Source organism: Bos javanicus, chromosome 24 (assembly GCF_032452875.1).
Source record: "Bos javanicus breed banteng chromosome 24, ARS-OSU_banteng_1.0, whole genome shotgun sequence".
NCBI lineage: Eukaryota > Metazoa > Chordata > Mammalia > Artiodactyla > Bovidae > Bos > Bos javanicus.
This window is the reverse complement of record NC_083891.1, coordinates 56,382,387-56,408,287: the sequence shown is the minus strand read 5'-3', so window position 1 is coordinate 56,408,287 and position 25,901 is coordinate 56,382,387. Positions and strand designations below refer to the sequence as shown.

Genomic DNA, 25,901 nt, shown 5'->3' with positions numbered 1-25,901 from the left:
GTGAGGGGTGAGGGTGGCTGGCAGCTGGTTCTTTTTGGGAACCAGGCCGGCTTCAGGGTGCTGACTCCCAATCCTGGCTGACTTCCTCCCAAGAGAAGCTTCTCTGCTGGTATTGAGCTTTTCTTTTCACAGTTAACAAAATGACAGAAAAGACACAGTTGCCAGCAGTTGAGGGGCCAAATGAGCATTTTCAAAGCCAGTGCACAAATGTCTCTGGTCATTACAATCCCCTGCTCCCTCCTGATGGAGCTGGTTCTAGCTCTTGAGCTAATTGGAATTCCACATCCACGCCTTTCCCCGTCTGCTTCTGATGGGAGCCCAGAGGGCCTGATAGATGGATGTTTGAATACATGAATAATTTTTTGCATGCACTAGATCGTTCCACCCTTAGAACCACTTGGTGAGATAGGACTGTCAGGTAGTCCTCCCTTTTTTAACAGATGTGCAACCTGAGGTGCCAAGGGACCCAGTGACCTTCCCAGGTTGCATGGAAAATCAGTTTCAGGGCATTAGAAACTCACGCTGCTCTTTCCACCCTGGAAGGAAAGATGCAGAGGAAAGTCAGTGATTAATCCACAGACTGTGTCTCTATTGTGTAAGTTTTAGCTGAGTCATTTATTAATAAGTAATCAGCCTGCTCTCTTAGCTTGATGTGGCTCCCTCCCCTCCCCCTTCTGTCCTTTCCACACCTTCCCTGCGCCTGCAGGACTTCACAGCTCAACAGAAGCGCTGTTTCTTCCACGGCACCTTTCTGGGACACACCCATGGAAGCTGACCTCTTCCCACCCTTCGCATGTCTCCCTAATGCTGGTCATGCTTCTCTGTTCTGCTTTATCTCCTCGACTATAATGTCAGCTCCATATCTGGGTCCTCCTTGCAGTACTCAATCTTGCTTGTCTAAACACTTCCAACATCCCTGGGAAAAGTCTAGTTAGAGGAAGTTTTTGCATCCATTATTTTGGAGCAAAGAGCAGGTTTACCCCAAGGGTTACTCTTCTTCCTAGTGATAAATGGAGGCAACCGGGAATCAGGTCACATGGAGAAATGCACCGAGTGAGATCCACCTTCCGTCTTACTATTTCTGAACGCTGTGTTGTTACTTCTTTAGCTCTCTCCTCCCTCTTGCTTGTTCCTTGAGGCACAGAGCAACTATATAGCAATGGGATTGATTTTTTTTTTCATTCATTTAAATGAAAAGACTTTCCTTTAAAGTACTTTCTTATTCCAACGACATCCCCATTGTTCAAAATGTATTGATATATCTCTCTTGGCATTTCTTTCATTGCTCAATTATCTTTTGGGTAATTCTCAATGGTGGCGATTTTTCAACCCTGAAAGTGGATTTGGCCATGGCTATTTAGCCAGATAATAATAACAATTAAATGTATGGAACATTTTACAGGTTCAGAGACCTAGGACATCCTAGATGTTGACAGAGTCAGATTTAAGACTCACAACTGAATAAGGTGGTAAGTGTTGTTTGTGTGGAAACTTTGACATGATAACGAAGAAAAAGGACAGGTTTTCTCGAGTGGCTCAAAGATGGCCCCTAAAGCAAGGTCAAAGGTCAAGTTCTGGACCAGTTCTGAGCAAGAGCAGCCTCACTGGCTGCTAACATGATGGTTGGGTGGAACAGATGTGGATGCTTTCATTCCTCTGTGCTAGTTATTAACAATCGGAGCCAACTGTGCTAGAGGCGTTCAACAGTCACTCAAAGTGCCTATAAGGTGCTCAGTTGTTGTTCAGTCTCTAAGTCCTCTCCGACTCTTTAGTGACCCCGTGGACTATGGCCGGCTAGGCTCCTCTGTCCATGGGATTTCTCCAGGCAGGAATACTGGAGAGGGATTGCCATTCTCTCCTCCAGGGGATCTTCCCAACCCAGGAATTGAACCCAGGTCTCCCGCTGTCTGAGCCACCAGCCATCACAACATTGTTAATTGGCTATACTCCAATATAAAATATAAGGTTTAATAAAAACCAGGGGGGACAAAAAAAAGAAACAAGGACACAAACCACAAAAGCGGCTCAGGTCGAAAAGACACGTGCACGTGGCGGCCTGCCCAGCCGTCAGTTTGTAACGTCAGATGACACGCCATCTGAAGTCTGTTCTAGCTCTGGAATTTGGCAGTTAAGTGGAGGTGGCTTGTTTCTCCTGTGAAGTGACACGTACAATAAGAATAAACCTGGGTGCCTTCGGTCTGAGGCAACACTGGTGAAGCCCGGACCCGATCACAGGAGACACACTCTCTAGCTGATGGCTTTTTGTCTGCCTTTGGTTGAGAGCCTGGAGTCTCCCTCCTCCCTTCACAGACAACATGGCTGCCCTCCCTCCTCCCTTCACGGACAACATGGCTGCCCTCCCTCCCGCTCCCCGTCCAGCTGGAGGCTACCACGTCAGCTGATGACCTTTGTCATCCCCCCAGTGCCTCCAGGTATGTAAATGAGGTGCTTTTCTTTTCAAACTGGACAGATAAGACATATTGTCACAAAACAGATACATGCAATAAGGTCTTAGTTCTAGAGAAAGGTGAGGTTCAGGAAATACTTTGTTTAAAAAAAAAAATGTGTAAGTAAGTGAAGGGTCATCAGATAATATCAGCCTTTACAGATTGGGGCTGCTCAGAAAGGAGTCTATAAAATACTCTTCACGGAGACTCAAAGGAATATTGATTTTTTAGGAGCAGAGGGGGTTAAAATTACATCCCTTGGACAACAGCCACCGTGGCTCCTCCCCTCCGGACCTTTTTTTTTTTTTTAAACAAAGAACAAGTCTGGAAAAGGCAGAAAGATAGAGCTGGAGAGAAAGATAGAGATGAAAGCCTTGTCTGGTCCCTGCAAACCTTCCCCAGGGCCGTAGCGCTGAGGAAGGGTGAACCCCTTCAGGAAAACCAGAACCTAGTTTTGTGTCCCGGCTTCTGTGGTTGAACGCACCTCTGGGGACATTTGTGTCTGCAGGAAGGCAGAGGGAAAGGTCACGCAGGGTGGCCAGTGGCCCGATGACACTGGCAGCCAAAGATTTCTCAGGTGGATTCACCTATTCCTGCAAGTGCCGGAGGTGCGCAGAAGACCCCAGGCACCTTCATACTCCAGCAGGAGCATGATGGAATTGGCCAGCAGGCTTCGGAAGGCTTGCTCCTCGTGACTGCAATACGTGTGTTTGCTGACACTTCTTGGTCTGGAAGGGCAGGCACGTGGAAAGGAGAAAAGTCACTGTCGTGCTGTTGCGAAAGGTGACCCCCTGTTAATGTCCACCACGTGAGCCTGGGTAGATGACCCTGGCCTGCAGGGGGAGGGGAAATCTTTTTCAGGAGGGAGGGCTTCCCACATGGGTTAGTGGCAAAGAACCTGCCTGCCAATGCAGGAGACTTGGGTTCGATCCCTGGGTCAGGAAGATCCCCTGGAGAAGGACATGACAACCCACTCCAGTATTCTTGCCGGGAGAATCCCATGGGCAGAAAGAACCTGGCGGGCTATAGCGCATGGGGTTGCAGAAGAGCTGGATACGACTTAGCAACTAAAACAACAGCAACAAGGGCTGATACATCAGAGGAAGACCATTTTCCTGGTGGATTCAGCCAGGAAGCTATCAGAAAGAGGAATTACACAGAGAAAGCTCTGGAGTTAGCAACTGAGTCGGTGAGAGACCCACGGCACTTTAATTCCCACTACTGACTAGAAGTGAGGAGACCTGTTCTCCACGCTTCCTCCCTCCTGGGGCTGGCCAGTGGATAACCAGTTTCAATTTACCTGTGTGTTGCTCAGTCGTGTCTGACTCTATGTAACCCTATGGATTGTAGCCCACCAGGCTCCTCTGTCCTCCTTGTTTGGAACTCTCCAGACAAGAATAATGGAGTGGGTTGCCATTCCCTCTTCCAGGGGATCTTCCTGACCCAGAGATCGAACCCACATCTCTTACGTTTCCTGCATTGACAGGTGGGTTCCTTACGTCTAGCGCCAAAGTATCAGCCTCTTCGCCCGAAGTGGAGGCTTCGAGAGGCTGGTGTGAAGAGTTATAAGCACTCTGCCTGCCTCCACCTGTGTCCTACCTGCCTCCCCAGTTGGGAGTGACAGTCCCAGGCCTGGGCAGCATTGCTGGGAAGTAAGAAAAGTAAGCTCCCTCCACTTGGGGCAGGGCAGGAGGCAGATTTGGGACAGCCTGTTCCAAGAAGATGGGCCCAAGCTGTCTGCATTTCAGGGGAAAACGTGGCCTGACAGATACAGCCCTGAGGAGAGACAGAAATAAGACCAAAGAGTTCCCCCTAATACTGCCCTACCATGTGGAAACTTGAGGGAGCCAGAGATAAAGGTTCCCCCATCTCACAGGCGTGTTACAGAACAGGGCTGGGCCCTCTGACAGGTCAAAGCCAATGTGAGAAGAACCCAGCTATAAAGTTAGACACCAGCTAAATTGAACAGGGTCAGTGGACCAGCTCTTCATGCCACCTACTGATGAGTGAAGTCAACCAACAGAGTGACACTGCCAGGCTATGGAGCCATGAGAATTGGGGTCTTGGGAGCCAGAAGAAACGCAAGGAGGGGAAAGCTGCAAAAGATGGGCAGAAGCCATGGGGGTGGGAGCACAAAGAACCTCCAGAGCCTCTTCTGGAAGCTCACAGCTTGTCCCCTCAGAACTGCCCACAAAGAACCTTCAGAGCCTCTTCTGGAAGCTCACAGTTTGTCCCCTCAGAACTGCCTTGCTGGCTCTTTTTCCAAAAGACTCAGTCTCCAAGCCAGGCACCTGGGCACAGAGCAGGTGCACATGCAGGGACCCCAGAACAGAAGCCCAGCCCGAGGCAGCCAGTGGCTGGGAGTCTGTAAGCAGAGAAGGTCCCAGGCAACAAGGAGAGAGGCGGGAAGGTGTGCTGGGATCACTCTGTAAAGAACGGGGCCAGGTCAGGTGAGAAAACTCTAGAAGTGAGAAAAGTTGAGCTCCAGGCAATGCTTGGGAAGAGTCTGACAGAGTCTTCCAAGAGATCCCAAATACGCGCTAAGAGGTAGGCTTGACACCAGGTAAAGTGATCAGGGCTTGAGTTGTACAAGATCTGACCACCAAGATGGCCGCCATTCTGCTTGCAGCCTGCAAGTGTTGGGTGCCAGGGACACACTCTTCTTCTGGTGGTCTGGGGCAGAAGGAGACCTCAATTTAAGGTGCCCCAGAGCTGTCTCCCCATTCTGGAATTTTCTAAGTGTGGAGATTCACTTTAGTCTGAAGTTTCAGGAAAACTGGGATATTATGATGATGGAGAGGCTCAAGGATGGATAAGATTCACGTGAAAGGTGAGACTCTTCCTGAGGGATGGAGGAAACTTCCACACAACAGCAAATCCTAATCATTCATGTTTCTCAACTTCATACCATCACAGTCAGTCAAAGCTCCTTGCAAAGACCCAGCCTTGTTCTTTGTGTACACACCTCCACTAATCAGCCCTTAAGGCTCAAGCCTGAACTTGAACAAAAATATTTATAAAGAAAATTTATCAGCAAAGGTCACTATCTGAGGTCGTGTGGACACTTCCGTTACCAACCAGCAATAGTCTTTCATTAACCAAGAGCTCTGCGTCTGACCACTAGTGACTGATGCCTATCGGTGAAGGACTGGGACCCTCTGGTGCCTGGACTTGCGCCATCATGACTGGTGCCCACACTTGGGTCAGGGTTTTCTGAACAACCCGACTCTTGGGAAAGCTCAGGGCTTACTTCAGGTAATGAATGATTATCTGTCACAAGAGCACCACAGACAGAACCCGAAGAAAAGGTTTCATCAGCGGCCTTGCTGGCTTATGGGGATTAGTCTAATCTTTCCCACCAGCAATTATCTCTCCTCTCTCTACCTGGGGCTCCCTGACTGGCTCACCCTTCTGAGCAAATACTGGCCACAGGAAGGAAGGATGCTTATAGGGACTCAGTCCTGTTTGGAAGTTGGACACAGTGAAGTCATGTTTGTCCTGTGAAGGGTCCCCTGTGTAAAAAAAAAAGAGGGGGGAAGGGAAATGGGCTTCAACCTTCTTTGGAACCCCGAACCTCCCCCTGGTTCATCCACTCAACAACAGAATGAGGCCATACAAGAAAAGAGGACTTCCCAATGTCACCCAACTGGGATAAGACAGGTTAGACTCCCCAGTTCTTCAGGGTTGTTTTCACTGAACTGCATGTTCCTGCAAAATGGAAGCTGGCAGTGGAGGGTGCCTTCTCCTTAGGAAGTAATAGAACCTAACCCCACCACCTCAGGACTTCAGTAGCAGTCCAGAGGGTAAGAATCTGCCTTGCAATACAGGGGACCTGGGTTCAACCCCTGGTGGAGGAACTAATATCTCACCTGCCTCAGAGCACCTAAGCCCATGCGCCTTAACTAGAGAGTCCATGCACCAAAATGAAAGATCCCACCTGCCACAGCTATGACCTGATGCTGCCACATAAATAAACAAATATTAAAATAAAAAACAAAACCACCACCTCACCTAGCTCTGGGCTTCCTAGGTGGTGCTGGTGGTAAAGAAACCACCTGCCAACGCAGGAGACATAGGAGACCTGGGTTTGATCCCTGGTTCAGGAAGATCCCCTGGAGGAGGGCATGGTAGCCCACTCCAGTATTCTTGCCTGGAGAATCCCATGGATAGAGGAGCCTGGTGGGTTACATCCATGCGGTCACAAAGAGTCAGACACGACTGAAGCAATTTAGCATGCACGCACCCAGCTTCGAGAAGCCTGGGAATCAAGAGGAAATCTACTCTCAGGAAGGTAAATGCTTTGAAAAGATGCATGGGTTCATGGGCGTTTCTCCCTCAGCCTTGAATGACCCAGTGCTCCATTTTACAAATGAAGAAACTAAGCTTCAAAGAAGTAAAAGGACTTGTCCAAGTTCACTGGCTGATTATCTGCAATAAAGCACTCCCGGGCCAGTGCGCCCTGCTGCACCGCTTTCCCACAGCCCATTGATTCATTCAAAAGCCTGAACTTTTCCCTCTTGGCATTTTTAGAGAAGATGTACATGGATTTTTAAAAAATTCTACTTCTAGGAAGTTATCCTACTGATATATGCTCACCTCTGTGAAACCTGTGTGTATAAGATCATACACTGCAGCATTTTTAAATGACTGGAAACAACCTAACTCTCAGTCAACTAGGCATTATTCATATATACGATGGTATATCCATGTGGTGGAACACTATGTAGTTATTAAAAAGAATGCACTGATGCAAAATGACCTGTAAGATACAATGTTAAGTGAAAAGGCAAGGTACACAAAAGTACCTTTTGCAAAATGCATGTGTGTGTGTGTCTTTGCCTGTAGAGAATAATCTGAGAGAATGTCTAGGAAATTTAGTATAATGGTTGCCTCCTGGATGTTGATGTTTGGAACATAGTAGGTACTCAACGGATACCTGTTATTGAGACAAAGTTCACTCTGGCCAATATATTCATTTTCTACAAAACATGAAATAGAAGCATATGTATCCAAGTATTCTTATTCCCCCAAAGTTGACCCCAGGGTCCACACCAAGATTCCTAGCCCTTATAGAGTGATTATCCATCTGTAGCAAATCTCTCTGCAGCCTGACCCATCCAAGTGTTTTTCAGGAAGGCACAGGAGGTCCAGACTCCAAGGCTGAGCACTTACTTTACAACGTCAGGAAGAGAAACTCATCAGACACTTAGCGTCCCACAGGAATATTTAAAAATGTTTCCTAGACGCGTCTACCAGGAAGTAATATTCTTGTCAGTAAAAAATAAATGCAAAAGTGGCCCAGACAAAGACTCCAGTAAAAAGACAGACTCCTTCTTCAAAACCATAGGAAAGAGCCAACATCAGAAATAGCTTCTTTTCTTTGTTAATTTCTAAATTTTTTTCTTTTTCTTTGGTTGCATTGCAATGCATGCAGGTTCTTAGTTCCCCAACCAGGGATCAAACCCTGGCCTCCTGCAATGGAAGCTCAGAGTCTTAACCACTGGACCACCAGAGAAGTCCCAGTTTCTCAATTTTTCTCAAAGATCGCTCCCTCTGGATCCACACCTAGACAGACCAGCCTCCCTGACCACCCTTCTCAGGAACCACCCGTCCGCGTCAAAGCTCAGCCACTAGACTCCAATTCCTCGGGTTCCTCGTCTCTCCTCTGCAGAATGACAACTGGTTGAGAACAGAATAAACGGAACATACTAGCAGTGAATACAGAGCAGTAACCTGACGGGTATACTTTCCAAGAGTTGACTCTTTTATTAGAAGCAGACTAACGGGGAAAGTCCCTAAAGCAAAATAAATAGCAACTAGCACCTATTAATATGGGCTTCTCTGGTGGATCAGATGGTAAAGAATCTGCCTGCAAGGCAGTAGATCTGGGTGTGTTCCCTGAGTCGGGAAGATCCCTCGGAGAAGGAAATGGCAGTCCACTCCAGTATTCTTGCCTGGGGAATCCCATGGACAGAGGACTTATCACAACTGGTTCCAGACACCCGTTTGAGCACCTTATCAATGCTAACTTATTTGATCTTCCTAACAGTCCAAGGAGGTCAGTGTTATGAGTGTCCCACTGTAGAGATGAGGAGACTGAGCTTAGTTAACTTTTCATAGGTGCACATTTTATAAGTGGTGGAGCCAGAATCTGAATCCAGAGAGCCTGACTCTAGAATCGTGCTCTTAACCACAATGCAGGAGGCCAGAGGGAGCATTTCAGGGGCTGAGACAAGCCAATAAAAAGACGTTCTAAAATCCTAGTAGCACAGCAATCAGAGTTACTGTCTATTCCCTCCTGTTCCAGACACACAGAAGTCCTGGATAAAATATAACCAAGATATGTTTTAAATTTTGAGCCAGACTGAAAAGAAAGAAAGAAAACAGGAGGGAAAAAGAAGCTATAAAATGGAACCGACTGAGGCTGGAGAGCCAGGCAGATAGAGGTCCCCATGGCACACACAAAGTGGGATCCAGCTTTCATCACACGGAGCAGACCTGGGGCCCCGACTCTAAGCAGACCTGTGGAAGAACTGCCTCTTCCACGAAGAGAAGACTTGGCGGGCGGTGGGGGTGGGGGGTGGGGGGGAGGGAGCGGGGGGAAATCTCTCTCAGTGGCTCAGAGAATGGCAAAGAGGCATCATCTGCCTGGAGCACCAGAGGGAAAGAAAAAGTTCTCCCAAGTGAAACTGAAATCTCACAACTGAGGTTCCCACAGAGGGAAGTCTGAATGTGAACTCCCCTCAGGGTGCCAGGACCCCAAGCTGTGGAATTCATAGAAAACCACTCACAGGTCCCAGATGGAAACACAGAACCCGTTTCTCTGCACTTCCATGACCCAGGCCAATGGGACGCCTCGGAAAAAACTAACCTCCACTGCAAAGAAGTTGAAGCATAGCACAATAAAAGGACAGGATCCAGGCCAGGAGGGCAGCAGACGGGACCCTGGGAGGTACCCCCGACCTGCTTTATTTTTCTTTAGTATCCTCAAATGTGTTGGGTTTTTTAATCTTCTTTTTAATATTGAAGTATAGTTGTACAATGTAAGTTACAGGTATAAAATATAGTGATTCACAATATTGAAAGGTTATATGCCATTTACAGTTATAAAATAATTGGCTTTATTCCCCACGTTAAACAATATGTCCTTGTAGAGAAGGAAATGGCAACCCACTCCAGTGTTCTTGCCTGGAGAATCCCAGGCACGGGGGAGCCTGGTGGGCTGCCGTCTATGGGGTTGCACAGACTCGGACACGACTGAAGCGACTTAGCAGCAGCAGCAGCAGCAGCAGCAGCTTACTTTATACCTAATTCTTTGTGCCTCCCGCTCCCCACCCCTATATTGCTCTTCCCGCTTCCCTTCTCCCCACTGGTATCCACTGGTTCTTCACTCTATCTGAGAGTCTGCTCTTCTTTGTTAGATTCACTCATTTGTTTCAGTTTTTAGATTCCACATGTATTGTACTGTATTTGTCTTTTCCTGACATTTCACTTAGCATGCTGTGCTGTGCAGTGCTTAGTCGCTCGGTCGTGTCCAACTCTGCGACCTCATATGCTGTAGCCTGCCAGGCTCCTCTGTCCATGGGATTCCAGGTAAGAATACTGGAGTGGGTTCCCATTTCCCCCTCCAGGGGATCTTCCCAACCCAGGGATCGAACCCAGCTCTCTCGCATTGTGGGCGGACTCTTTACCATCTGAGCCACCAGGGAAGCTGTGTTAGTTTCTGCTGTACAGCACAGTGATTCAGTTAAACATCTACATATATTCACTTTTTTTAAGATTCTTTTCCCATATAGGTCATTACAGAGACTTGTTGTGCTCCAATACCTCAGCCACCTGATTCAAAGAACTGACTCATTTGAAAAGACCGTGATGCTGGGAAAGATTGAAGGCGAGAGGAGAAGGGGATGACAGAGGATGAGATGGCTGGATGGCATCACCTACTCTATGGACATGAGTTTCAGCAAGCTTGGGGAGTTGGTGATGGACAGGGAAGCTGGGCGTGCTGCAGTCCATGGGGTCACAAAGAGTCAGACACAACTGAGGAACCCTGTGCTATCAGTTCAGTTCAGCTCAGTCACTCAGTCGTGTCCGACTCTTTGCGATCCCATGAACCACAGCACGCCAGGCCTCCCTGTCCATCACCAACTCCCAGAGTCCATCCAAACCCATGTCCATTGAGTCGGTGATGCCATCCAACCATCTCATCCTCTGTCGTCCCCTTCTCCTCCTGCCCCCAATCCTTCCCAGCATCAGGGTCTTTTCAACTGAGTCAGCTCTTCACATCAGGTAGCCAAAGTATTGGAGTTTCAGCTTCAACATCAGTCCTTCCAATGAACATCCAGGACTGATCTCCTTTAGAATGGACTGGTTGGAACGCCTTGCAGTCCAAGGGACTCTCAAGAGTCTTCTCCAACACCACAGTTCAAAAGCATCAATTCTTCAGCACTCAGCTTTCTTTATAGTCCAACTCTCACATCCATACATGACCACTGGAAAAACCATAGCCTTGACTAGATGGACCTTTGTGGACAAAGTAATATGTCTGCTTTTTAATATGCTATCTAGGTTGGTAATAACTTTCCTTTCAAGGAGTAAGCGTCTTTTAATTTCATGGCTGCAATCACTATCTGCAGTGATTTTGGAGCCCAGAAAAATAAAGTCAGCTACTATTTCCCCATATATTTGCCATGAAGTGATGGGACCGGATGCCATGATCTTAGTTTTTTGAATGTTGAGCTTTAAGCCAACTTTTTCACTCTCCTCTTTCACTTTCATCAAGAGGCTCTTTAGTTCTTCTTCACTTTCTGCCATAAGGGTGGTGTCATCTGCATATCTGAGGTTATTGATATTTCTCCCAGCAATCTTGATTCCAGACTGTGCTTCCTCCAGCCTAGCGCTTCTCATGATGTACTCTGCATATAAGTTTAATAAGCAGGGTGAAACTCATTGAAACTAAAGCATGCCATGTGGAGCCACCCAAGACGGATGGGTCATGGTGGAGAGGCCTGATAGAATGTGGTCCACTGGAGAAGGGAATGGCAAACCTCTTCAGTGTTCTTGCCTTGAGAACCCATGAACAGCATGTGCTATCAGACCACCCTTATCAGTTCTCTGTCTTACCTGCAGTAGTATGTGTCAACCCCAATGTCCCAATTTATCCCTCCCACCCCCACTGCCCCCTTGGTAACTGTAAGTTTGTTTTCTACATCTGGGACTCTATTTCTATTTTCTAAATAGGTTCATTTACACCAATTTCATTTTGCAGTCCACTTATAAGCGACACCATGTGATATTTGCCTTTGCCTAACTTACTTCACTCAGTATGATAGTCTCTAGACAGGGAGGCAGTTTTCAAAGTATGGTCTGGGACTCCCAGGAGTTTCTGAGATGCTTTCAGGGACCCATGGGAGCAAAATTATTTTTTTAAATAATAATTCTAGAGCTTATTTGCCTTTTTCCTTCTCTCTCCAGGGAGTTTTTCAGAGACTACGTGTTGGCGTTTCTGCAAGAACAAACTATTAGGTAACATACTGAACAGACCTGCAAAAATGTAAACCAACGCCAATACATATTTTAAAATTTTCTTAGTTTTAATTCCTAAATGTTAGATATAATATTCATAAACAAAGCTCTTTAGAGTCTTCAATACTTTTTAAGAATGCAAAAGAGTTCTGAGACCAAAAAGTTTGAGAATCACTGCTCTAGGGTGTGCTTCCCAGGTGGCTCTGTGGTAAGAATCCTCCTGCCAGTGCAGGAGCCATAAGAGATGAGGGTTCAATCACTGGGTCGGAAAGATCCCTTGGAGGAAGAAATAGAAGCCCACTCCAGTAGTCTTGCCTGGCAAATCTCAGGGACAGAGGAGCCTGGTGGGCTACAGTCTACGAGGTCTCAAAAAGAGTTGGACACGCCTGAGCAACTAAGCACATACACGTCACTCCAGTGTGTTCCAGGCCCTGGGCCAAGATCTGAGGAAAGTGAAAAGTGCAAGTGAAAGTCGGTCAGTTCTGTCTGACTCTTTGCAACCCCATAGACTATACAGTCCATGGAATTTTCCAGGCCAGAACACTGGAGTGGGTAGCCTATCCCTTCTCCAGGGGATCTTCCCAACCCAGGGATCAAACCCAGGTCTCCCGCATTGCAGGCAGATTCTTTACCAGCTGAGCCACAAAGGAAGTCCAAGAATACTGAAGTGGGTAGCCTATCCCTTCTCCAGCAGATCTTCTCGACCCAGGAACAGAACCGGGGTCTCCTGCATTGCAGGTGGATTCTTTACCAACTGAGCTATCAGGGAAGCCCAAGCTCTGAGGAAACCAAGATAAAAGAACTTGTAACTCAGTGGGGCAAGCCGTATGAAATGCCCACCTCCTGATGTCTCTCTCCATAGCCTGCTGTGACTTCAGATGGGAGCATCACACTTAGGTAATGTTAATGAAGGTGCCCTGCCCCTGAGCCCAAAAATTGAGAGACCAGGTTAATCTAGTGTCCAAAATAGTATATCTTATTTGAGTCAAAAGAAAGAGAAAGTGAAGTCGCTCAGTCATGTCCGACTCTTTGTGACCCCATGGACTGCAGCCCACCAGGCTCCTCCATCCATGGGATTTTCCAGGCAAGAGTACTGGAGTGGGTTGCCATTTCCTTCTCCAGGGGATCTTCCCTATCCAGTGACTGAACCCAGGTCTTCCCACATTGTAGGCAGACGCTTTACTGTCTGAGCCACCAGGGAAGATACCAATTTGAGTCAAAAGGAACCACAATTCTCTGATGAAAAATACTGTACCTTAACACATAGACGTGGAATCTAGACAAATAATACAGATGAACATATTTCCAGGGCAGGAATCGAATGCAGACATAGAGAACAGATATGTGGACAGAGGGGAGAAGGGAAGGGTGGGACAAGGTGAGCGATTAGGACTGACATATATGCACCACCATGGGTGAAACAGACAACTCCTGGGAAGCTGCTATAAAGCGCAGGGAGCTCAGCTCAGGGCTTTGTGATGACCTAGATGGTGGGATGGGGAAGTGAGAGGGAGGTCCAAGAAGGAAGGGATATACGTATACATGAGCTGATTCACGTTGTTGTACAGCAGAAACTAACAACATTGTAAAGTAATTACACTCCAATTAAAAAAAGAACACACAATTCATGATTATGTTGTCATAATCATACTGACAGTCATGGGCAAATCAGGACACGTGGTCATCCTACAGAAAAGTCTTATTTGTCTTCTTTAAATAACTGGAAATGCGGGTTGGGGAAGTCTCCATGGGAGGAAGAAACCTGGCTGCTCTGTGTGTGTGGGTGCTCATTCTGGGCACATCTGGAGCGGGAGTGAGGCTAAAGGGACCGGCAGCCGGGAGGAGGCCCTGAGGGGGAAGTTCTGATCAGAGAGCTGCAGTAGAGGCAGGAAGGAAGCAGGATGTCCCTCGCTGGGCCTGGGTCCTCGGGGTCAGGCTTCCCTGATGGCTCAGTTGGTGAAGAATCTGCCTGCAATGCAGGAGACCCCGGTTCTGTTCCTGGGTCAGGAAGATCCGTTGGAGAAGGGACAGGCTACCCACTCCAGTATTCTTGGGCTTCCCTTGAGGCTCAGCTGGTAAAGAATCCACTTGCAGTGCAGGAGACCTGGGTTTGACCCCTCGGTTAGGAAGATCCCCTTGAGGAGGGAAAGGCCACCCACTCCAGTATTCTGACCTGGAGAATTCCACAGATAGTCCATGGTGTCGTAAAGAGTCAGACACGACTGAGCAACTTTCACTTTCATCTACGTGGTATAGCCACGCCCTTTCCAGCTGATTGTTCTTTACTAAAAATTGAAATAAGAACAAACAAAAATACTTCTGGGTTGTGGAACAATAACGGGTAGAGAGGGTTCATCCTAGATTTTTCATAGGTACCAGAAAAGGACTGCTTATGTGGGTTTGACTCCTCCATCAGCCTCCAAGAGGACAGGGGTGACTCTTCCCCCACTGAGTTTGGTCATCATTTTATTTCATATCTTTGCAAGTTTCTAGGTGAATGTCTAAGAAGCCCAATGAGTGGTGTTTTAGAAATATCATGCATTTTTATTATCTCAAAATGAGCAGAAAGAAGTAGGTATTGAAAGGAGAAGCAAGAGGCACCATTTCCAGTTTTGTCTTGGAAAGTGGACAGCTTTTAACAAACGATACGGATGACATTGTATCCCATAAGCTGAGTATTAGCAGACCAGTATCAACAGTTAGGCACTGAAATGAGCTCAGACCTCTTTGGGCACAGCTGACTGAATGCGCTGACCCGGCCCCAGAGGTGTAATGCCTCCAGGAGCCCAGAGATGGTTAGACATCCTGTCCAAAGTCCTGGCTGGCTCCAAAGTGCGGGTCCGGATACCTGAGATGCAGATCCAGCTTAGTTACTGGTTAGCTGTGGGCTTTGCCTTTTAATCTCTATGTTTTGTAATAGACAGTTGGAGGTAACAAAGTCTTCCTAGGATGTTGTGAGGATTACAGGTGAGTGAGTGCAGCCAAGTGCTTGGAAGCGATCAATAATGTAAGACAATCCTGTGCGGATAATATGCAAAATAATTCTACATCAGGGACTTCCTAAAAGCCAACAAAAGGTCTTACTTTAATCAAGTAATGATTTGGCCACCACCTCGAAAATGACCACCATTCTTTTAAAGGCTGCATGGGATTTTTAAAAAAAAAAGGAAGGGAGAGGGAGGAAGGGCAGGCAAGGGGATGAGAGTGAAGATAAAATTAGACAGGATTGGGTCCCTTAACTCGGAATTCAATCCTGTCATCTCCTTGACAACTGGCCCTGCCGAGGGATGAGGGTCAGAGGTCAGGTCCCCAGGGGTCACCTGCCTCCACAGAAACTCAGGCTCGGGCCCGCCTGGTCGGCGAACTGGAAAATCTGAAGCGGGATGCTCCTGGCCGGCCCCTGTGCTCGTCGTGATCGCAGGAGAAGGAACACAAACACACGGGGTCCTGCCCGGGTCGGGGGGCGTGGGGTACGGGGAGCATCCACATGGGGGCCAAACATGGAGGGAAGGTCCCAGCAGTGCAGGGGGAGGCCCCGGCCAGGATTAACCAGGAAGTCCCGTCCTGGACCAGGAGCCTAGAGAAGCTTCCAGGGCGTCCAGGCACCCCCCTCCACCTCTCCCTAACCATCAGAGAAACAGTGCCACGCAGCTTCTGCAGTGCCCGTGTGACTAGCAGCAGCTTGGGGACCTCCCCACCTGGGCCTGACTCAGAACTCAAATTGGGACCAGGCCTCGGGGGGCGGGTGGCAGGGCCAGCCGCTCGGTCAGAGTCCAGCTCACATGCCCTCTACCTTCCTGAGGGCTGGTGGCGTTCAGGCCACCAATCCACAAGAAGCCACAGGCTCGGGCAGATTTGACCTCGGTACTGATCTTGCCAAGGCAGAGCTCACAAAAGTGGAATCTGCCGATAAAAGGCCCATCTCACCGACTTCTTAGCCCCAGTTCCTTGTCTGTCTCACTGAAATGGAGCAGGACCCTGTGGTCTCCCCTTATCCACCCAGCCACATCCTCAGCCTGCCTTTTGTCTGTGGAAGGGTTTTTCTCTAAGAATAAGTTTAATCAGAGAAGTGAGAACACGCAGAAACGAAGGGACACAGTCAAAGGAGTGCATGTGTGCTCAGTCGTGTCCGACTCTTTGTGACCCCGTGGACTGCAGCACGCCAGGCCTCTGTCCGTGGCATTTTTCTAGGTGAGAATACTGGAGTGGGTTACCATGCCCTCTTCCAGGGGGATCTTCTTGACCCAGGGATCAAACCTGTGTCTCCTGAGTCTCCTGCATGGGCAGGCGGGTTCTTTACTCCTGAGCCACCTGGGAAGCCCAATCAGAGGAGACCAAATAATAATATACTCATTAAGCATAGCCAAGGACCTTTAGTTCCTTCTCAGGGGCTATAGGTAATACTCTGAACCATATCCTATGAGCTGAATTATAGATATTGGAAACCCCAGGTGGAGAAGTAAACTACATGATGACCAGACTGGAGCCATGGCATCAGTTCAGTCGCTCAGTCATGTCTGACTCTTTTCGACCCCATGGACCGCAGCACACCAGGCCTCCCTGTCCATCACCAACTCCCAGAGTTTACTCAAACTCATGTTCATTGAGTTGGTGATGCCATCCAACCATCTCATCCTCTGTCATCCCCTTCTCCTCCAGCCTTCAATCTTTGCCGGCATCATGGTCTTTTCTAATGAGTCAGTTCTTCACATCAGGGGGCCAAAGTATTGGAGTTTCAGCTTCACTATCACTCCTTCCAAAGAATATTCAGGACTGATTTCCCTTAGGATGGACTGGGTGGATTTCCTTGCAGTCCAAGGGATTCACAAGAGTCTTCTCCAACACCACAGTTCAAAAGCATCAATTCTTTGGTGTTCAGCTTTCTTTATAGTCCAACTCTCACATCCATATTGGAAAAACCATAGCTTTGACTAGGCAGACCTTTGTTGGCAAAGTAATGTCTCTGCTTTTCAATATGCTGTCTAGGTTGGTCATAGCTTTTCTTCCAAGGAGCAAACGTCTTTTAATTTCATGGCTGCAGTCACCATCTGCAGTGATTCTGGAGCCCCCCAAAATAAAGTCAGCCACTGTTTCCAGTTTCCCCATGACATAGCCTGCCACAATTCTGAGAACTGGCCTCAAGAAATGGAAATAACCAGCACTGGAACTGAAGAATAGCTGTACCTAAAACAATCAAGATAATGCAGGTCAGACCACCGATGACCCGTCTCAAGATGACTGTCAGAGCTGACTGTGCTGTTTCTACATGCAGCCCCCGCCCTCCCTCTATAAAAGCTCTTGCCCACTTGGCTGTCACAGTAGGGAGGAGTCAGCCTTCGGACAGGTGTCTGCCCTCCTCCTCCAGCCCCTGAACTTCTGGTTACATTATGTCCTCACCTCCTGTGAGCCTTCCTTACCTCCCTTCTGAGTGCAACACCTGGCTTTAGCTCCCATGCACCCCCTCCTCCGTTTAAAGACACACACCTCTCTGCAGATTACCTGGCAGAGGCTGGGGGCATTTACTCTGAAGTGGGTCCCCAGCCTGACCTCAAATCAGGGAATTAGGGACACTTCCTAAAACCCAGATTGCCAGGGTCCAACTCTGAAACATGGGTCAAGCTTTCAGGCGTGGTGTCTGGGTAGCTGTGTGGTTTCAAGTTCTCCCAGTGATTCCAATGCAGCAGGTTTAGAAAACAGCGTTAGGAATCCCTAGACCAATGGGCAACCTTCACGCCTCTTCCTGCATCATCTAATGCTTGTTGCTGTTCAGTTGCTAAGTCGTGTCTGACTGTCGGCGACCCCATGGATTGCAGCACTTCAGGCTTCCCTGTCCTTCACCATACCCCAGAGTTTGATCAAACTCACATCCATTGAGTCAGTGATGCCATCCAACCATCTCATTCCCCGCCACCCTTTTCTCCTTTTGCCTTCAGTCTCTCCCAGGATCAGATTCTTTTTTTTTTTTTTCAGGATCAGCTTCTTTTCCAATGAGTCGGCTGTTGGCAACAGGTGGCCCAAGTATTGGAGCTTCGGCTTTAGCATCAGCCCTTCCGATGAATATTCATGATTGATTTCTTTTAGGATTGATGGTGGCGGTGGTTTAGTAGCTCAGTCGTGTCTGACTCTTTGTGAACCCATGGACTGTAGCTCTCCAGGTTCCTCCGTCCATGGGATTTCCCAGGCAAGAGTACTGTAGTGGGTTGCCATTTCCTACTCCAGGGGATCTTCCCGACCCAGGAATTGAACCTGGATCTCCTGCATTGCAGATGGATTCTTTATCATCGAGTCACTTGGGAAGACCGTCCTTTAGGATTACTTTTTATAAATAAATCATTCAGAGGATCCTTATGTTATAGAGTAGACTTCAAAATTGGCATACACTTTTAAGGAAAAAAAACTCACAGAAATCCCACACTTGCTATGCCTTATGGCTCAATCGACACACCCACCCAGAATATACACATTCACACCCCTCTGTTATTAGGGGACTTCGTGGGAAAAAGTGAAAAGGGCAGGTCTGATATGTTACCTCTCCCATGAATATTGGACATTTCAGAGGACCTCAGGGAGTAGAGCACAGAAACTTCTCTGGAATGAAATTAGACATAAATGAAAGTGATGGTGGAGCTGTAGACATTGTAGATCAGGCAACACTTGGGAACAGCAGGAGTTCCCCACCCCTCCACTCACACCAGGCAGCAAAGAATAATGAACCATCAGCTCCCGCTGCTGGAATGCCTGCTAGGTGGATACAACAGCCCTGCAGGGTAGGCATCGCCATTCCTACCTTATCAGTGACGCTCTAACCACCCACCTAGCAGATTTGCATTCAAGTTCTCCAGAGCCCCATTCTCCCCTCCCATGATGGGATGCCTCTGGAGGAAGTGAGCAAAGGCTGTAGGTAGGAGACTCACCCTGCAAAGGTAGTGACAAGACAAAGCAGCCTCTGCTCCCAAGAGCCTCCCAGGTGAGAAATGGCCCTTTAGAGCCAGGACAGATCAGGAAGACTGGGCGTCTGAGAGCCCGCAGGAAGCTAATCCCCAGCAAGGGCGGGGTCGGGGCCAACATCCTTAAATGAATTCTGCTTTTGTGGCTTCCCGGTAACCTGCTTACTGTCATCAGAGCGGCTGCTCATATTTGTTAAGGACCACAGATGGGCCCTGATTAGGTTTCCGGCCGGTCATAGCATTATACCTGGATCATATTTGGGTTAATTGTCTGAAGCTGGGCTAATGTCCTTCCTCTATGACAGGCCCCGCCCCCTCCGAAGGCTGAACCCCTCTTTCCTGCAGACTTGGCCTGTGTGAGTTGTGAGGGGCAGTGAGGTTGTGGTCAGGCATCTGGAGGGCGTAAAGAGAGATAACTGGAAGAGGAGCCCAGAAATTGCCCCTCTCTGATAAAAGCACCTGGACAACCAGCTTTTTGGAAAAATAAATGGCAGGGAGACTAAGGAGGGTGACGCCTTGGCGCCGGCTCCCCATGAGTGAAAGTCCCAGAGACCCACTTGCCTGACTCATCCCGCCTTGATGTCCTGTCCCCCGCCCAACACACCCCACGCGCCTTGGCCAGGAGCCAGCCACAAACCCTCCAGATCGCTCCTCAAGACTCCTCACTATGCAGACCAATTTTTCACTCATCTGGAATCCACTGCAGCATTTTAATGTGGAGCGCTGGCTCCTCCATTTCTCTCCCCTGAAGAAAAATGGCTTAATTTCTCCAGCTGATAGATTTTTTTTCCTGATCCCTTAGACAGGAGAAAAAGACCCTGGGAAATCAGCCGTTGGACTCTCCACAGACATTTTACGATGGCCATAAACAGGGCTGTGGCGGTGAGATACCAGGGAGCATCCAGATTGGTGGCCTCAACATCGCTATTATGAACCTGCAAAAATGATGGCTAGATAGATACACAGATAGGTGATAGATAGTTGATAGAGACAGATCAGATAGATTAGATGGGTAGATAAATAGGCAGTACAGATGAATGGATGGAGGTGGGTGGAAAAATAGGGAAAAGATGGAAGGATGGATGGATGGATAAGCCATGAAAGAATACAGTCTCTCACCACATTTGAAGCATGAAATCTCTCCCCATATTTTTCCTGGCAGACATATGAAACCTTCTGAAACCAAATCCTTAAAGGCTCCCCTACCTACCCACCCATCCCCAAATTGGGACAGATTTCATCAGCAGAGGAAAAATCTATTCAGGAAGGAAATTAAAGACAAAACTGGGGCTAATCCTTTTGGGTGTGTTTCCAATTGTTCATTCAGCCCGCAAGGCTCAGATGGACAGAATCAGCCCATCCTGAACGTTCTTCCTCCTCGGAGGCTAAAGATGGCATCGTCTGGCCTGGAGCAGAAGGGGCCAAGGGCAGAGCGAGGACAGACCCACTTCTGGGTGAAAAGACTGGAGTTTCACTCAAACAGTGTGGTAGTTTAAGGCACAGACCCTGGCAGCAAACCCAGGGTTCTAATCCCAGATCTAATCCCAGATCTGCCCTGTGCCAACTTCGTGACTTTGGCAAGTTGCTTAATCTTTCCGGGGTTTGGTTCCTTCCTTCATTGATAAAATGGAGAGAGTAATAGCATATACCTCAGACAGTTGTGCGGATTTGGGGAATTCATGTGCCTAAAGTGGGCTTCCCTGCTGGCTCAGATGGTAAAGAATCTGCCTGCACTTCAGGAGACCCAGGTTCAGTCCCTGGGTTGGGAAGATCTCCTGTAGAAGGGAATGGCTACCCACTCCATTCTTGCCTGGAGAATCCCATGGACAGAGGAGCCTGGCAGGCTACAGTCCATAGATCTACAAAGAGTCAGATATGACTGAAATGACTTAGCATGCACGCACAATGCCTAAAGTGCTTGAAACAGAGGCTGCCAAGTAGCAAGCGCTTCGGGAGGTAAGTCAAACCTCCCCTCTAGGTTACTCACCCCCACGAAATCAGCGAGTTCACTGTACAAAGACGAGACTTTAACCCCAACAAGAAGATAATCAAATTTAATGAACTCAGCCTTAGGTTCAAGGCCAAAGGTTGCACTTAAGTATCATCTTCTTCCCTCATGCTGTTTATTGATCTTCCCTAGGCGCCAAAGCAGCACTCACCCGAAGCAAACCCCAAGCTGGGCCTGGACTCGGAGTGCCAGGGAAGTGAACCGTGAGGCCCAGGGACTTCAACATGCAGAGCAGAATTCTCTACTTTCAGCCTCTGTGGTCTTGGAGGAGCCACTGGGCAGCCTGGGGTTTCTCGGAAGCCCTGGAGTCAGCAGACTTTACCCGGATGCTGCTCTATTAAACTGTCTGTATTCTCAGGCATAACTTAAAAGTCACCCCATGCCTACGTTAATGCTCGTTGCCTCCCTGTTAAATGTGCTTATTGATGTGTGGCCTTTCTTGGTCAAGTCGGGGACCGCAGAGGAGCTGAAGTTATAAAGGAGAAGACAGGGAGTGTTAACATTGAACTTTAACATGCAAAAATGTGCACTATTGCAAAATAGACCCCGCAAACATAGAAAACAAACTTACAATTACCAAAGGGGAAAGGGGGCAAAGGAGAGATAAATTAGAAGCTTGGGATTAACAGATATACAACGAAGACCTACTGTATTACACAGGGAATTCTACTCAATATTTTTAATAACTTATAAGGGGAAAGAATCCATAAAAGAATACACATATATTTCTTTATACATATAAAAATATAAATATATATATAATATATCACTGAGTCACTTTGCTGTACACTCGACACCTAAAACTAACAGCATTGTAAATCAGCTATACTTTAATTAAAAAAAAAATTTAGTTAAGATTATTTTGCTCAGGTGAGACATGCCATCTCCAAAAAGAAAAAACCCCAAATGTGTACCATTATCTCTCAGTGAGCCTCATTTGCATATGTCACAGGGACTGGTTAGAGACTCAGTCCCCAAACTGAAACACGTTACTGATCAACTTGATCCCCTGCCCAATGGATCAGCTCCTCCCACAACAGGAACCAGCCAGAATTCTCCCTGCCAGCCTGCAGTCATGACAGCCAGCCAGCTTGAAGCCAGGACATTTTCTTGGGAGAACAGGGAGTAAAACTAGAGCATGTCAACGTGATGGAATACTATGTCGCCATAAAAAATGATAGGCGTGCGGACTGAGTCAATATATGGAAATGAGTGTGTGAAATAATGCTAAATGGAAACAAGAAGAACCCCCAATAGTTTGCACGCACTGATTACAACTCCATCAATAAATATGTCCACACACTCATAAGCAAGGACTAAAGGCAAATTTAGAGTCCTGTAAAGAGAGGATTATTTACTGGACTCTTTTTTTCCTCCCATAAGATCTTATATGTTTTTTATTTTTTATGAGAAGGATAGGCAGTTTGGCCTTCGACCAACAAGAGTAGCACTGAGCTGCTGACACAGTTGCTGGGACAGGAAGGGGCATTTGCTGTGGCTGAAAATACGCTTCGAGGGAAGCTATCAGTCTGAACACACACATGGTTCTCGGAGCTGTGTGGACTCTGGCCCTGCCAGGTTGAATGGGGACTCCAGGACCCCTGGACAGAGAACCAAGCCCAGAGATGGGGAAGACGGGGGAGGCCTCGAATGGATACAGCCTTCTCCCTACTAAGTCCATATTTTGCTTTAAAGGAAGGTGATCACATAGTCCTGGCTTTTCCAGGCACAGCCCTAGTTGTGCCATGGTCCTAGTATAAACGTTAACAACATCCCCTTTTATCATGAAAGTGTCCCTGTTAAGACTATGAAGAATACAGTCATCCTACTGAAAGGGGCCATGCTGGTCTCCTCGCCACCTAAGATGCACAGAATACCTATACAAGACTCCGGGGTACACAGCTGCCCTCCTCACCTCACAATGAGCAGGAAATCAGGATGTTGATTCTGTCCCCTCTTTACAAGGATGCCCAGCCATGGGTAAGTGTTAGGATTGCTGGCAGTGCTGAGCTAGAGCCAAATGGCTCATCTTTCCAACTCCACGTTCAATGATGTCATCTAGCAGCTTGAGATCAGCACAGATGGGAATATTTATACCGTGGAAATCAGGAAATGCTACTAAGCTGAGCTTCTCTCCCCACTGCCTGCCCCCACCCCCAGGAAGCTGGTTGTAAAAGATTTAGCAGCATGCCATGGATTGCTGGAGTCAGTGAAGCCAGAATGGAAACCATCTTATGGGACTGTGTGATCAGACAGGTCCACCCTTAGCCCCCAGCCAAAGGTCACAGCCACATTTTACACAAAGTACCAAAGACCCTGATGCTGGGAAAGATTGAGGGCAGGAGGAGATGGGGGCAACAGAGGATGAGACGGTTGGATGGCATCATCGACTCCATGGACATAAGTTTGAGCAAGCTCTGGGAGATAGTGAAGGACACAGAAGCCTGACATGCTGCAGTCCATGGGGTCACAGACAGTCGGACACGACTGAGCGACTGAACCACAACAACCAAGGAGGAATCAGAAAACTGTGGGATGAGGAGGCTGCTTGCTGAACAGAGGGAGGAGCAAGCATCTCTTCCTTTCCACACATATAGAATGAAACAAACTGAGAACACAAACACATCGAATCATTTGCCACAGAATATGGCAGCTTGAATCACATTTGCCACCTGACCAGGTTATTTGCATCCTATTAAAGCAGGTCAGTGGTGTGCCATTGCTACAGCACCAAGGCTTCCCACAGTGACAGCCTTTGAATCACGCCTCTTTCTTCATCATACGAGTCACTGAAAACCCCTGCCCCTGTTGACACTGTGACATGGGTGTCACTCTAAAAAGTGGCTTACTCTTCGGCACCAACACCTTGCTAATTCCCGCCTCGATGCACACCGTCCTCCTGCAGCGCCTCCGTAGAGCCCTTCACAAAAACCAACATTTCACGGTCACGGACAATTCATTACTTCCTGCCACACGCTGTGTATTGCCAGCTCCCTTTGTAACCATGGCAAACATACGACAAACTCCGCAAAGTCTTAAGAGGCTTTTTTTTAAATTTTTTTATTGAAGGATAATTGCTTTACAAAATTTTGTTGCTTTCTGTCAAACCTCAGCATGAATCAGCCATAGGTATACAGACACCGCCTCCCTTTTGAACCTCCATCCCATCTCCCTCCCCACTGCGCCCCCCCCCAGGTTGATACAGAGCCCCTGTTTGAGTCTCCTGAGCCATACAGCAAATTCCCATAAGCTATAAGCAAGGTGAAAAGAGATTTTTAAAGTAACTTGCTGGTACCTGCCCTTCAGTGCTTGGTTAGTGAGTCAGCTAAATTCCAAAGGGTCAGTGAAAGGATTGAAGGTGAAGGAAATCCCGGTCTGATCACGGAACGCAAGGTACTGAAGGAAAAAGAGTGCCAGTGAGGGTCACTGGCGCCGATTTCCGAAGAACCCTGTGTGCACAGGCTTCGAGGGCTTCCCAGGCGGTGCTACTAGTAAAGAATCCACCTGCCAACGAAGTTAGATATAAGAGACATGGTTTCGATCCCTGAGTCGGAAAGATTCCCGGGAGGAGGGTATAGCAACTCACCCCAGTATTCTTGCCTGGAGAATCCCATGGACAGAGGAGCCTGGCAGGCTACCGTTCATGGGGTCCCAAAGAGTTGGACACAACTGAAGCAACTTAGCACAAACATGTAGGCTTCGAGGATGAAAGAGGAGCTATGTCTGCACTGACCAAGCATATCCTGGGTGCAACGTACTCAGCTTAGTGGCATGGGATAATTCAGGAAAGTGAAGACACGTGTTCTTTGCCTATATAAACTTGCAAAAGAGACTGTATGGAGGCAGAGGACATATTGAGGTGCTAGTGAATGGGAGAGAGAAGACAAACCAAAAGGGCAATCCTTGTCTTACCACAGTGATGAAGGGAAGCAGAACTAATGTAGCGCTTGCAGCTGGACTGGATTATTCAGGGCTATCTTCTGGACGAGGGCTTTTGATCACAGCTCTTAAATGTATTCCACTGGCAGCTATGGGGTGGTGGGTGGGGGGTGCGGGTGATTTCAAGAGCTAAAAGTGAACCAAAAATTATGAAGTCCTAGAAATGAGAAAAGCATATTTATCTTTAGTTCGGTTCTGGTTATTCCAGAATTCTGCCTATAAATCTTTGATTTTTTTTTTCCTCAATGATAATTCTGCTACTCCAAAGTTTTCTCAAGATTTCAATGTGTTTAGGACCCAGGAGGAAGATTTAGATAGCTGATGATGTGAGCACTAGGGAAGCAGCTACCTTTCCACTGGGCTAGTTTTGCTCATCAGCCCCTCCTACCAGTCTGTGAGCTTGGTAAGTGTGGGCACCATGCCAGGCTCTGCAGGTACTGTGTGCCCAGTGCCTCGTGCAGGAAGGTTGGGCCAGCCTCAGCCTTGGTTGAAGGCTTGGATGATGGTCATCTTGACACTGGGATCACTGGGGGCAGCAGTAGTCATTTTTACCACGTGAGAATCCTAGCGCCTCCCTCGGGCAAACTCAAGTTCTCCCAAGAGACATTTATCTACTCCTGAGGCCACCTTGCTGTACTTGGATGGAATCTCAAAAATGACAGAATGATCTCTGTTCGTTTCCAAGGCAAACCATTCAATATCACGGTAATCCAAGCCTATGCCCCAACCAGTAATGAAGTAATCAGTAAGAAGCTGAAGTTGAACGGTTCTATGAAGACCTACAAGATCTTTTAGAACTAAGACCCAAAAAAGATGTCCTTTTCATTTTAGGGGACTGGAATGCAAAAGTAGGAAGTCAGGAAACACCTGGAGTAACAGGCAAATTTGGCCTTGGAATACAGAATGAAGCAGGGGAAAGGCTAATAGAGTTTTGCCAAGAGAATGCACTGGTCATCGCAAACACCCTCTTCCAACAACACAAGAGAAGACGCTACACATGGACATCACCAGATGGTCAACCCGAAATCAGATTGA

At 47.8% G+C, this 25,901-nt stretch overlaps 1 long non-coding RNA gene across 1 annotated transcript; it reads left to right on the top strand.

Annotated features, from left to right (window-relative positions):
• Positions 1–2,343: 2,343 nt before the first annotated feature.
• On the top strand, positions 2,344–21,302 carry LOC133237398 (uncharacterized). The gene is made up of 3 exons (XR_009733178.1): positions 2,344–2,432; positions 11,922–11,972; positions 21,060–21,302. It is a non-coding gene; the product is annotated as an uncharacterized LOC133237398 (long non-coding RNA).
• Positions 21,303–25,901: the final 4,599 nt, after the last annotated feature.